The sequence below is a fragment of the Artibeus jamaicensis genome, unplaced genomic scaffold (assembly GCF_021234435.1).
Source record: "Artibeus jamaicensis isolate MK-2021 breed Jamaican fruit bat unplaced genomic scaffold, CSHL_Jam_final contig_3230, whole genome shotgun sequence".
Lineage (NCBI taxonomy): Eukaryota > Metazoa > Chordata > Mammalia > Chiroptera > Phyllostomidae > Artibeus > Artibeus jamaicensis.
Genome location: NW_026521764.1, coordinates 3,616,567 through 3,628,736, shown reverse-complemented (window position 1 = coordinate 3,628,736; position 12,170 = coordinate 3,616,567). Strand labels below are relative to the sequence as shown.

General features: G+C 40.9%; 1 long non-coding RNA gene across 6 annotated transcripts in view; it reads left to right on the top strand.

Moving 5' to 3' along the window:
• Positions 1 to 1,541: 1,541 nt before the first annotated feature.
• Positions 1,542 to 12,170, top strand: part of LOC119035257 (uncharacterized) — a 34,056-nt gene continuing 23,427 nt past the window's right edge. For 5 of the 6 annotated variants that reach the window (XR_005079752.2, XR_008391262.1, XR_005079750.2 and 2 more), the window contains exons 1-2: positions 1,542 to 1,621; positions 7,930 to 8,035. This is a non-coding gene — a long non-coding RNA (uncharacterized LOC119035257). Of the gene's footprint in view, positions 1,622 to 1,657; positions 1,720 to 7,929; positions 8,036 to 12,170 lie in introns of those variants that run through there. The other variant, XR_008391261.1, reaches the window with a different exon arrangement.

The following is a 12,170-nucleotide window of genomic DNA, read 5'->3' as shown; positions in this document are numbered from 1 at the left end:
TCATGGTTGTGTGCAAATCTCTCACAAACATGGGGTGCCCAGGCTCCCACGGGAGAATGTCTTTCCCACAGGGCCAGGAGAACGGACGGCAGCTGGGGGAGCCCACCATGATCTGCCAGGTGCATGAAGAAAATGATTGAATTCCATCCCCTACTTACTTTTTAATCTCATTTTAAAAAATGACTATAGAGTGTATATGTGTTTTTCAAATGCGCAAAACATATTAGCAGAGTACTGTGTATATGTAATTTACATATACACAAACACATACAGGTGTCTGTGGCTCAAAAATGTTTTACTGAAAGGAGTACCTGAAAAACCAATCTGAGGCCACCACCGCAGAAGACAGCATGAGGAATGAGTCCAGGAGGACAGTCTGGGGATGGAGAAGCCATTTTCTTCTCCTAGCAATGGCTTGCTGAAGAAGAGACAGAGTGGCAACAGAACACAGCATCCCAACTGGGTCAGCCTTCTCTCCCAACCCGCCTTCCTCTAGTGGTCAGGTCTGGGTGAGGTCCAGTCAGACTTCTGGGACTTGAGTTGCTGAAAGGCCCTTGACCTCCATGGGGCAGAGTTTAAGTTGTGTCCATGGAAGCGAGGCAAGAATAAAGCCTAGGGCATCCCTGGCGCCTGGCAGATTCTTACAAACAAGAGATACAAATAATCTGAGTCAAAATGAGAGCAGCCAAGTCAGTAGTAATAATGTGGTGAGTTCCAGGCCATTAAATTCATTAGCAGGCAGCTCTCATTCTTCCCGTTCAACAGACTAGGAAGCGGACAGCTAGAGTTCAGTGACTTGCTGGGCATCCCACAGCTAACGATGGCCAGGTGTGTCTATTCCCCTGCCGACCCCGAGGTGGCAGCAGGCTGGGTACACAAGGGTGTACTGAGCAGAAATGCCCCTACGAGGCAGAAACTAACACTGTTATCATCCCCATTTCACAGAAGAGGAGCCTAAGGGTCAGAAGAAGGCTGTGGGGCCTGCTTGCTCTGGACAAAAGTTGGACACATTGTGCTCTGTGGGTGTTGGTCCATGTCAAAGACTAATAAAGGCCAGTTGCCTTGGCTGAGATGATGACCAGCATCCTGTTTCCAGTGAGCCCAACTGTCTAAAGCATTGGGGGAACCTAAGAGGGTCAAAGGTAAGCCCTGGTTTTAGAAATAGGTGGACACAATCTTTATCCACGGACAGGAGGTTATAAATTCAATTTACCTTCCAAAGCACACTCAAGGGCATTAAGAATCACTTAATAATGATCTCTTTGGTATTTACAATGTCCCTAAAAGGTAACAGAGCTGCTAATGTCCTATTTATATCTATGCAGAGCTAAGGAGTGGGGACAAGGCCTTCCCACCTCTGACTGAGAGAGAAGTTGTCCATCTCCAGTCCTGCACTGGCTCCGACACGGTGCTGCAAATAAGGCAGCTCCTCACTGTCCTGTTACTTCTTACTTTACCTCATTTGGTTAAACCGCACAGACTCAGAGCTTGGAACTTTCGTTTTCTTATCTTGAACATCATGTACTGTTCCAGCTCACAGCCAGCCACCCAGGAAGGAAGCATTTGTTCCTTTCAGACCAAGGACCTGGCTGGCCACGTGGCCACGCTGCTGAAAAGCTCTGTAAGTAACATTATCTCTATTGTGGTAAAAAGATCTATCAGAGCTGGCAAGTGTACAGCGTTAGATGCTGTAAAAACTGCAGAGACGAGAGGAGTAGGGTAAGGGGAGGAGAGAGTGGGGGAAGCAAGCATGAGCCTCTTTTTCTATCCATTTTCAGTTTTTCTAAACCGAGTTATAACTCAAATCAGTGTATCAGGCCTTGATCTACTCAATATTTGTTGGGAACCTAAACTATGGTAATCTTTCATTTTAGTCAACTCCTTATTCCAGTTGGAATTATACGCTTGTCATTTTTACTATTACTTGAAATGTTTTTGTTCTTCCTGTTTTTTAAACTTGGATAACTCGTTAAGTATTTCATAAAATATGTAGGTGTTGCAATAAATGCATTCTTTGGGCTGGGAAAAAATTTTGCATGGCATGTTTCCAATCTTGTGTTTTTATTTTCCTAAGGCTTCTGGTTTCTTAGAATGTATACTTTAAATGAGCTATTTACTGTTGATTTTTACTGTAGAGAATCTTGAGAAGTTCTAAATTAAAAGGGTATACAATATTTCAAATGGCACAAAATATGTTTAAAAAATGGGACATGGAACAATGGCTGGATCCACCTAAAAAGTCATGTCAACTAGAGATTTTTGCCTTTGTGGTCAGAAGGGCCTGGTTAATGATGCAGAATCATGGGAGGGACAAGATTGTGAATCAGGCAGAAAACAAAATCCACACCCTTTTTATTGTTGGAAATAAAAAATTTACATTCAGTTCTCGACTATTAAGGGTCATGGTAGGGATGGAAAGGTCGTGGATGATCTGGAAAGGCATTCTTGCCTGCTCATCTTTGGTGTCCATTTGTGCATGTGCTGAGTATGAACAGTACTTGTGAGAAACTACACAGTGTTTCAAAGAACACTCTTATTCCAAAATCTCCATTCTGCAGACTGGGAAGCTGACTAGTTGAGTTCCTTACTCAACCTGTTTTGTCCGATCCTCTTCCCAGTCTGGAGCTGGGCATATTCTTAGGTTGATATACGGCGTGTGCTTGATTAGAATTCCTCTGTCTCTCCCTCGCTCTCCTGTCTGTGTGGGTTCTCGGTCAGCTCCCTTGGACAGTCTCTGGGAGTGGGGAGCAATGTTCCAGCAGTAACAATAGCTGGCACTTCCTGAGGGCTTACCCTGATCTTTTCCATTTACCATGATCTCAGCTGTTTAGGTGTACTATAGTATTTAATCTTCACCACAATCTTATAAAACAGGTTCTATTAGTATCCCCATTTTAAAGTTGAGAAAATTCGGGCACAGAGAAGTTAAGTAACTCGCCCAAGGATGTGCAGTTTGTAAAAGGCTTAGTGGGATTTCAACCCAGGCAGTCTGCTTCCAAAGCATGTGCCTACAACGAAAATTCCCACCCACCCACTCTCTGCAAAAAAAAAAAAAAAAAAAAGAAAGGAGAGTAATGGTCAGGAAAGGCAAGCCTGGAGGAGGGCACAGGGGAGGCTTGAGGGCTGGAAATGGTCTGTGTCTTGATGTAGGTGCTGGTTCCATGCAACTCATGAAAATTTGTGGAGCTGAATACTTAGGCACTTTTATGTCTGTGTATTATACTTCAATTGCATCAAAACAGAAAGGAGAACATGAGCAAAAAGAATTAACCAATGATAGAACCAATATTTATATTTATATTGGTATATTTAACCAATGATAAAATTGAGTAATGATCTGCCTTAAATAATCTTCTTATTAAAAAACACCTCTAACTGAGGAAATTTGGCTCACACGCAGGTGGGCGGGTGGGTGGTCTAGAACGTGCACTGTGGGTCGGATTGTCTGGGTTTGAGTTTAGGGCTTGTTACTAGGTAACTTTGGGTCAGCAACTTGATCTCTGTCCATGTCTCAAGTTCACTTATCTGTAAAATGGGGGATAGATTATTCCTCTGTTACAGGGCAGGATTTTCATGAAGATTTGGAAGTAAAGTGAGGGTCTTCATTTGGAAGTAAAGTGAAGGTCTTCTGCTCTTCCTCGACACTGTGGAAGATTTGGCATGGAGGAAGATCCAGGTGGTTTGGGGAAAGGAAAGTCAGCGACAGTGACCATGACCCTAATTCTTACATAAATGAAGCAGAGGCATTTAAAAGCCGTTTTGTTGGCAGGATCAGTGTGTGCCCCTTCTCCAGGTAAAAAGTTCTTCCTTCCAAAATGAATGCTATAAGCAGATCCAAGGTTAGCCAGCCTGACACTAACAAATCGACTGGTTTCCTGCAGTTTAGAGGATGCAGACATTAGAAAGAGTTCATTTCCTTACCTATGGCATAATCGTATGTTCCAGAAGTAAAATGTTGAAGTGAAAATGAGTAAGTCTATGTTATTTCCTAGCATTTATTACAAAGGCTAAATTCCAAGGAGCCGCGAATGAGGAAAGAAGTTAAATTTTGATGATTTGACTGTTACTGCCGACCCATTAGCTAAAGGTATTTTTAACCTGGAACATCAGCAATGTTTGTCCCCTTCTTTTGTACACTTCTACTGCACGGAGCTAGCCCACAAGTGTTTATAAGATGCTCACAATGTCCTTCCCATGCTCTTCTGTACCTGATGCCCTGCCCTTCGGCACAAAAGCCCATCTAATTTCACCAATGGTCAGCTGTGCTTGCCACAGTTCTGTCAAAGCAGACAGATTAAACATGTCAGGTGACATATGGAAGAAAAGGCTTTCTGATTTATTATGGAACTTTTTATGGGTAAGAGTTATTTCTATTGGCCTAGTACCCGCTCTCAAGGCTTGATCACATTTCAAGGCACTGTTGTAGCCATTTACTCAAATACTGCAGGTCCTTAGATGTTTGTGTGCACGCATCTGTCTGTGTGTGTGCACATCTGAATACAATTGGAAAGGCTTTTGATTGCAAAGTGAGAATGCAGATGAAAAGTGCTCTCTCTCCAATCCTCACTTCCAGTGATTTTGAACATCGCTATGGCTATCTTAATTGGGAAAAAGACTTAGGGTCACAGTGCCATGGAAAAAATTTTTTGGTTTACTGTGAATAAGTTTGAAAATATTGTACTGTTTACTTAGAGATGCATATAGAAAGCTTTGTCTTCCTCATTTCTTTTTGCAAGTAGGTTTCTGGTGTGTCTATTTCTTGCAGGGAAGTTATGTATATAAAGCCTTGTGGTATGGGAAGGTCAGATTTGGGGGTGATCATTCTCCCTCCAGCTTTTCAGATGACACAGCAGATGAAGGATAATTTAAGAAGTACAGAGCTGGGTGATGGGTCTCGCAGAGCTGCCTGGCTGATGGGTCTGGAGGAAAGCTTATCCCCAGCCAGGTAATTTACGGCGGAAGACGAGCTCAGCTCCCTGCAGGCAGCACCACCTGAGTTCTCCGAACAACTCCTGCTTTATTAGAGAGAGCGGTAACGCTGGAGACCGGATAAGTTACAGCTTTCCAGTGGCTTTCCTCTTTCTCCTTTTCCTAGTTGTGATTGTTATTTATTATTTGTGGGTAGGGATGAGAAGGTTCACTTTGCCAACTTTTGAACCCTCTCTAAATTCATGGCTCTGCATTGTGGACTGTCCCTGAACCTTCCTGTACTCGAGTTCCTATTCTCTTAGCATTTGGCAGCTTCCTATTGTGAACAGAGTGAGGCTCTAAAAGGTTCATTTTAAAAGGTGGAAATAATTCCTTAAACATCAAATAGCTCTTTTTAAAAAACAAAACAAAACAAAACAAAACAGGAAGCAACCTATGTTGATGAGTCCAGTGTAAATGAATTGAAAACATATGCTACAAATCTCCCTCCAGGGTTTATGCAGCAAGTTCATGGCTGAATTACTACTAGGCTTCATTGGATCCAAAGTTGATAGGAAATCATGGGGAAAGGGATGAGCCCAGACATACTAGTTCTTCTGGTTTCTGCTGCTTCGTTCCTTATTTAATATAAAATGAGCTCTGAAAGCTGGAGAGAAGAGGAAAAAGCAGGAGACGTTTATAAGCAGCATATTGCCAAGTAAGAACTTTGTATTAGGAAATAGAGCATTTTGGCTAAAGATTTAAATTCTTGGTTTAATGGCTGTAACATTAGGAGGTAGAAATAACTTTGAAATCTCTACCACCTTGGAGTGCTTCTCATCACCTTCACGCCTGCAGCTAACTTGGCGTTTCCTTCCCAAGCTTCAAGTCCTGTCCTTAGGAATCCTGAGAGGTTATTTGTGTCTAGTACTTCCTACGGCCAATTGACTTAAATATGTCTTTTTGAAAGTGAGCCCTGTGGGTACAGAGACAGCCAGCAAAGGCAGCCTGGGATAACACAAAAAAAATTCTAAGAAATTCTCTTCCTTGTGGTCCCTGGGTTCAGGGTTGTCACATGCTGCTTTGGCCTCAGAAGACGTAGCATAGCCAGCTTTGGGGAGTCGGGTGCGTGGTATGGGGCCGAATTCAAGATATGTCTGCCACATGAACATCTTGGCTGATGGACAATAAATGCACGAGGGACGCATACAAGATGACACTGTACTGTGTGCTTGGGACAAAGGTGCCCGGAGGCCTCAACCCGACAGAACGTAAATGCTCAGGAAGATCTCTCATCGTGGGTCTGCCCATTTCCCCACCAGTCAAAAGTGGGCTAACCTTTTGCCACCTGCCTGGTGGGGCAGATGTGAGAAATCCCACAGAAAGCCTAGGGGTCCCTGGTTTAAAGTCAAGTACCCACATAAAACACTGAGCTCCAGTAAAATGTGTTTTTATGTGAGAGGCAGCCGCTCAGGGGGAAAGTAGGTGCATTTGTGCCTGCAGTTAGCAACCAGCTCCAAACATGCTTTCTGTTCCTTTGCGGAGAGGAAAACACACTTGTTAAAAGTTACTTTGTGATGACAGAATGTGCTGAAAAGAAACTGCCAAGATCACCGCTTTGCCCAGGCCAGGCCCTGGCGTCCCATTGCGGGCTGGGAGTATCTGAAGTGGCGGTCCTTAGAGAGAGCAGGAATTCTCTCCTACCACAGGCTGTTGAAACCACCCCCCTTCAAATGTTTTAAAAGCTGCAGAGAATTAAAAATAGAAGCTTTTTGGAGGGAGGAGACAGTCCTTTGGGGGCACTCTGTTTGCTTTGGTTTCTATCTCCCTCTCTGGAATGCAGTCAAAACCCAGAGAAGTCAGCATGCCAAGAGTGGGCCTTGTGGAGACATGAAACCCCCTCACAGAAAAGTGAGGGTGAGGAGCCCTTTCTGGGTTCTGGTTTTATAATCATTTCTGTTTATAGTAGGAAAGAAATAGCCCCCTTCTTGAATTCGGCCCATGTAGTCTTTTCTTAACTGCTCCCCTCCTTATACAAACATTATAGGGCCTAGCCTTCAATAGGTTATTATGGAGCAGCTAATGTTAAATACAGACCAACACGGCCGGTTGAGTAGGAGGACTGTCCCCAGGTGGTAAAGTGCCATTCACACACAGGAGGTGATGATTGCAAATGGCGGCCACCAGAGTCAAAATAGTTGGTCCTATGGGTAGGGAGAAAACTGCTGTGCATGCTCCTTTGAAAGTTCAAGAGAGGGCATGCAGGGGGGTGTTAAAAGGCAGTCTGTGGGGCACTGGTACCTGGGGCCCTGATTTTAGCCACTGGAGTCCTAAGAAAATGATGAAGGGGGTAAAGGTCTTGGATCTTGGGACAGCCTGTGGCTTCTCTCTCTCTCTCTCTCTCTCTCTCTCACACACACACACACACACACACACACACACACACACACACACTCATTCAGAGTCTCATCTGGGATCCATGGATTGTCTGAACCTGCCTGGCACTTCCTCCCTTTGCTCAGGTCTCCTTGTGGGGAGAAGGGCCAGTAAAGAGTGGTCAACACACACAGAGATGGTCAGCGTGCTGATTTAAAGAGGGAGGGTCCCAGCGCCATCCCTGCTCTGGCTCAGTGGAAAAGCAGGGGCTCACTTCTTCTTTTAAAAAGTTCATTTAAATTTTAAATACAATGTAAATGTTTACTTTTATTAAAATATTGTTAACATTTAATACTATATTAGTTTCAGCTATACAACATAGTTTGTCAATGTTAATGTACCTAAGGAAGTGGTTGCCACCCTGCATCTAGTAACTTGTCCATCGTCTTGGAAGTTTATGATGAGATTATTGATAACATTCCCTGTGTTGTCTGTACATTACATCCCCACGACTTACTTATTTTTTAACTTTGTAATCTGATTTTCTTAACTTTTTTTCCTTCTTCTCTGCAAACATGAGTTTGTTCTCAAGTCTATAAGAGTGTTTCTGTTTTTTAATATTTGTTCACTTGGTTTATGTTTTAGATGCCACATATAAGTGAGCTCCTACACTATTTGTGCCTCTCTGACGGATGGATTTCACCAGGCCATTTGTTTCCTTCTTCCTCAGCATCTGCCTGGCACTGATGAGGTAGGCACTCCCTGGATGTCATGGCAGCCCTACAGTGGAGAGGGGCCCTTCTCCCTTCTGGAGGTGGAACTTGGACTGGGCTCTGTCTGTGCCCAGTTGAGGCCTGTGCATATACAAGATGCTGAGATGGATATACTTTAGTGACTTCTTTGCTAAGAAGAAAAATGTCTCTTGTCTTTCTGCAGTGAAAGAGGGATAATGAGAAATGTCCCTCTCTTTACCTCACCAGGGTGATATGAAAAAGAAAAAGGTAATGTTTTTGATAGGCGCTGCCACACTCGGGTGACAGGCAGAGCAACATTAGGTTTATTACTATGGTTATCGCTCTGTGCCTGTACTTCCATTGCTCGCTCGCTCTCACACATCACAGGGGTGAGGGTGGTCTCCGCAACAGTACAGACTGCTAATGAGCAACTTCACGGGGCCTCACTAGACAACGACCTCCAATTCCACTCACCCTGGGCATTGATCATGCCTCATTCCAAAGTGAGGACATCTGAAAACCTGGCCACTATGAAAATAATGCTATGGGCATGGAAGGGCTGGGGCAGATCTAAATGTTTTAATTAATATTTCAAAAATTGCAAAACTTAGCTTATGAGTGTTTGATTTATGTAGACTTGTGCTGCCTGGTAGCCGCTGGCCACATGTGGTCAGTAAAGCATTCGCAGTGTGGCTGGTCTGTGTTAAGATGCACGATACATGCAAAACATACACTGGCTTTTGAAGACATGGAATGAAAAGAAGCATGCAAAATACCTTATTGACCATTTGTATGATTACATGTTGAATGGATAGCTTGCATATGCTTATTTAAATTTTATTAAAATTAATTGTAACTGCTTTTTTTAATAAAAATATTTTTTAAAATAAGAATATCCATTGTAGGATGATCTCCCCCCTGCAATGGTTCCCAGAAAATTTAAAATGACATATGTGGCTTGCCTTACATTTCTATTGGACAGCCCTGGTCCAGACTGTAAACAGAGAGAGGATAATTCAGTCTGCCCTCCCCAAGTCACAACATCAGGGGTACAACTGACTGAGAGGACTCTGTTGTTGCACCTTTCATCAGAAAGGATGGTAAAACACTATGAAATAGAAGAAAGGCAGGTTGCTAAGTGTCCTAACGAAATCTCGTGGTTATCTGCACCTTCACTGTTTTTAAGTTTGTTTTTTAAAAATAATTCTGCAAGTTGTAGAAAACTTTGAAAATGAGAATAATTTTTATCTGTAAAATGCATATTAATTGGGTTGAGAGGAATGTAGTCGATCATTGCTCTGTGGATATACTCTTTTGCTTGTCTATGTAAATTCATCTCAGCATTCCTTATTGTTCATATACATGTGGTTTATTGAATTCTTTGACCCATGGTATCACATCTTCCTTGTTTCCTCATTAATTAATAAATTAAAATAATTTTTGAAATGAGTTTATTTTATATTTGCTTGAGAGGCCTAGTTTTATCTTTTTAAACGATACTAAAGAATTTAGGAATTCATGGTCTGTAAGATTAACCCCTAGTCCTATGGTGCTGGTGGCGGAAGTGCTTCTGAAACACCCCCGAGATGGGAGAGAGAATGTGTTTTCTAGAATGTTGTTTTTTGTTTTTTTACCTAATGGTCAACTGCTACTTAAACTCTCCTCATCTATAGAGCAAACTAAATTGCGAGTTACTTCGAATTTTGTGAGCCAGCCAGGGAATCCTCCCGCTCGCCCAGTAGAATATTTGATTCTAAGAGATTTGCTGAGTTCTGAATAACAAAAGAGAAACTTAGCCTACAATGCATTTGTGAGGCACACACAGCGGATGTCCAGCAAATAAATACCCAGTTGTATAAAATCCCTAAGTTTAATGACAAAACACATTTAAAAGAAAGTGGGTTGTTATGTTTTTTTGTTGCCCCCTCTTTTTTGCTTTATGAACATGAAAACACCAAAGCCAGCCCCATTTTTATTTTACCTTGTTGTCATTTTCCAAAAAGAACTGATTTCCTTCAAGGTATGACACGATAGACCAAGCACATCAGTTTCGGTTTCACATGTCCAGTTATTCCTATGGAGAAAAAAGAAATCGATTAGACCAAACATGAGCAAATTAAAAATATAAAATAGGTGATTTCACCCACTCACCTTTTAAAAAAATAGTACACTTAGGATGTATATGTTTTGTTTCTTTTCCTTACTTTTTAAAAAAAGAGGTTGGTTTTTATTAGCAGAAAGATCATTAAATTTTGCGAGTATTGGCCTCCAGCATGTAAGTTTTACAGAACACGTGAAAGTTTACTGGTCTTTCACCAGCAGGCACGGATGATTTTTATGCGTCGGTAATTCTGAAAATGAAACATTCACTCTGCAAATGCAGAACAGTCCACTTATAAATTTTATGATTTGTGGGCTGTTTTATTATACAAAGCAACCACCTTGGAGATTGAATTTAAAGTACAATTAAACAATATTCTCACCTATATAATCAGCCCATATATAATTATTTTCTTTTTTGGTTCTTTGGGAAATAACACAAGAAGGCTTTGCGGCGGGAGTACATCCCTCAGCCCTGGCATTTTTAATATCAGAATTTACTTGGTGATATAATCAAGAAAAAACAAAATATGCCTTTTTAAAGAATTTTCAGCTGTTTGAAATTAATTTTTCAAGTTTAACTTGGCTACAAAATGCTTTTGTTTTTAAGATCGAAAATACTTTCATATTGTATGAGTGTGAATTTGTGAAGTATTTACTTCAGAATAAGATAACATTCTTTTAAAAAGCTGATTTCGTTAAATAAAAACTTGATAGAAATCTTTTCAAATTTCAAATGTGTTTTTAATGTATCTTATAAAAACAGTGTTGGTATATCTTAATTCTCAATAGAATGGGGGGAAACAATGATCTATTCAATCCTCTATCGTTATTCAAAATTAATAGACTATTGTACTTTAAAAGTAAAACTAAGGTTTTATTTGCATAAAAAATTTATTTCTTATGGAAGAGCTTTAACCTTGACCCATTTGCCACAAAAAGGAGTTACTATATATTTAGCTCTTTATTTAATTCTACTGCTTTTACAAGTTGATTTTACTTGTTTGCCTAAGGAAAATTTTGTTGCAATAATGATTGATAGTTAAACAAACAGACGGATGCAAAGATACAGATTCTTTCTGGAAATTAAAGAATTAAAGAATCTTTTCCAGAAAGTAGTTTCATTTTTTTAATAACCTGATGATATTGAAAAGATTAATCAAAGGGTGATATTTTCATCAACTGCTGTCTATTCAGGACTAAAAAGATCTGAAAACAAAAGATTACTATTTGTCACATAGGACTATGATATTTATCAATACTATTGATCACGTAAATAGTATTGATAAATATTATTGTCATAAGGCTTCCTGTGTCAGCAGTTCTCCATTGTTGTCCATTATCCCTGTGAAAAACAGCTAAGAAAGGGGCAGATTCAGGAGCTACTGAAGAACTTCAGACCTTTGTAATACACAGTTCAGCCAATCCATCAAATGCCTGTAATTGTTGAGCAAACTTTTGTATTTATTTATGCCTCTGAAAATTCTGATTCTTTATTAGAATTTTAAAAGTATCCTTGACCACCCCCTTGAGAAAAATGCAGAATGCTTCGAGAGCTGGATTGTTACAGCTAGTAGCTTGTCTCTACCACCCAGACAAAAATGAAGACTTTTAAAACATCTAATTGTTTGGTCCATATGATGCTGAACTCAATCCAAGGACTATAATTTTCATACTGTTTGGCAGCGCGTAAAATTAAGGAGACATCGTTCTTTAAAGCCTATGCCATCTCAGGCCCCTTTTCTTTAAGTCTAAAATGCCCTTTCTCTTGGACATCATATCTGTTTGTCTCTGGTCCCCCAGTTTTTCCTGCCTTGTCCCTCCGAATCAGCCGAAGAAAACCTTGTGGGACTCCTGACTTACGGAGGCACAGATCATTCTGACTATGGGTGGGAAGGCAGTACTGCGATCCATTTAAGGACAGATCAGTATATCTTCATACAATGAGCCCATGTCAGAAATAAGTTATTAAAGAAATAGTGTACTGTCAATAAGGAGTTTTATTAATTTAGAAACCTCAGGTTCCAGTGTTTTTTAACAATAATGTTTGTG